The following is a 2,023-nucleotide window of genomic DNA, read 5'->3' as shown; positions in this document are numbered from 1 at the left end:
CTGGCAATAGAAATGGAAGCTATAAAAAAGGTGGATTAAATGTATTCCTTGAGTGATAAAGTGACAGATACAAAGCGACAGTAACACATGCTGAAGATCTGAGAGACACATATACTCCCTCACAGTGTTTGCAGGTCGGGGGGGTCACACAGAGGCAACGTCAGCAGGAAATGAGCTCTTAATGTCCCGCTGCTCCTTCACTCGATCCGGTGACCTCACACCTCCTCACTGACACTCCGGCTGATGCAGGAGGATAAAAACGTGCAGCAAAAGGACCGGATGAATAAAGGGCTGGGTACCAAAACATTTTTAAGAGGGCTTTCACACATACTTCGTTTTGTGCGGACTTTTCAGTTTGATCCGAACCAAAAATACAGGTGTGAAACCTCCCCCGTACCACGGTCCGCGCACCCTACAGCAGACTACTGATTTATTAGCAAAAATACATTTTAGCTCGACAGACAGAGAACGGGAAGATTTAACGAAATAAAGTGTTTTCTGTAAATATATATCGGGTTTGATAAAAGGAACAGAAACTCCAACACGAGTCCCCTAAGGGCATCCATGTTATTGAAAACAGGGAGTGTGTGTTCAGTGTGTGTTTAGTCTGAGGAATCATTTTAATTAACCAAGAATGTGGTTGATGGTTGATCCTGAGAAATACCTGCAGCTGCCTTTAAGGGGGCTTTCACACCTACTTCCTTTGGTCCAGAGGGGTCAGCCCAATGGTCCCACAGCCCTATGTTCCCACATTTCTGAGATTTTTCTTAAAATTAGGCCCTATGTTAGGGTTAGGTTTGGGTTAAAATGCAGTGCACATCCTGAGCCAGAGGGGCACGGGCACAAGGGGACCACTGGTGTGAATAAAATACTTAAAAACCTCCTTAAAAAGCCGGGTTTGGTTATATAAAAAGCTGTTTAAAAGACGGCCAGATATTAAAAGCAGCTTAAAAGGACCACTGGACAGGACGGACAGCGGGAGATTAAAACTTTAAATAAAAGGTCACCTCCACACCCACCCTGGTCCCTGAGAGTTATGTAAATAAATAGCCTGGCGTCGCGATACAAAATAAATTCTATCCCAGTATTAAAGACATATTATTTAACCTCAAATATTTAAATAAAAACATTTAAAGGGTCTAAAATACTGTCTGAATTACTTGCCCTTGAGGTAAAAAAGACACATACCATTAAAAATTAGTAATAAGTGCTGTGTTTAAAAGTGCTTTAAAAGGGTTACATTCCATCTGTAGTCCATTGCTACTGGATAATATGTTGGGTGGAATTGGCTACCAAACTGGGAGAATGGGGGATCAAATCTGATACAATGTTATGAAAAAGGAAATGTGGGAACATAGGGCCTAATTTTGGAAAAAAAATCTTAGAAATGTGGGACCATTAGGCTGTGGGAACATAGGGCCTAATTTTGGAAAAAAAATCAGGGATTAGTGTGTACATGAGAGAGAGGGACGGTGTCAGCGCTCAGAGCAGACAGCTGTCGGCTATCAGAGCAGAGAATACATCAGCAGTTTCTGTGTTAAATGGTAGTAAATGTACAGTGTAGGTTTCAGTTAGTCTCTGAATAAATGCTGCAGCTCCCTAAAGACCAAGTTAAGTTCCCGTGTATCGCTTCTCAACAATGCAACGAAACAGAAAGACCAGCAGTCAGCTGAAAAAACTCAGACTCAGAGAGAGAATACGAGAGGACGGGGAAGCTCAGTTACAAGATCAGTTACAACTGTCGGGAGACGCAGCTCACGTATGTGATGACGGCAGGACGTAGTTGTGTCACGTATAGTTATTTAGTGTGCTTGCATACCTGCAGTAAAGGGACCAGATGAATATAGGGCTGGGTACCAAATTCAATACTTTCAGGCTACATTTACACCGCTACATTTTGGTTTTTAAGCTGAGTTTTTGAGCCCAAAGTGATCTCTGTGCACCAAGTGTTTTTATCTCCAGTAGAAGAACTAATCTCTGTTTAAACTAACACGCCCAAACCTCATATCTCATCAACATTCTG

The 2,023-nt window shown here is 42.2% G+C and overlaps 1 long non-coding RNA gene across 1 annotated transcript; it reads left to right on the top strand.

Annotated features, from left to right (window-relative positions):
- The first annotated feature begins 748 nt into the window (after nt 1–748).
- On the top strand, nt 749–1,370 carry LOC116054835. Its single transcript, XR_004106150.1, has 2 exons — nt 749–795; nt 1,235–1,370. It is a non-coding gene; the product is annotated as an uncharacterized LOC116054835 (long non-coding RNA).
- Nucleotides 1,371–2,023: the final 653 nt, after the last annotated feature.

The sequence above is a fragment of the Sander lucioperca genome, chromosome 6, assembly GCF_008315115.2.
Source record: "Sander lucioperca isolate FBNREF2018 chromosome 6, SLUC_FBN_1.2, whole genome shotgun sequence".
Taxonomy (NCBI): Eukaryota; Metazoa; Chordata; class Actinopteri; order Perciformes; family Percidae; genus Sander; species Sander lucioperca.
The sequence above is the reverse complement of the archived record's forward strand: the minus strand, read 5'-3'. Positions and strand labels throughout refer to the sequence as shown.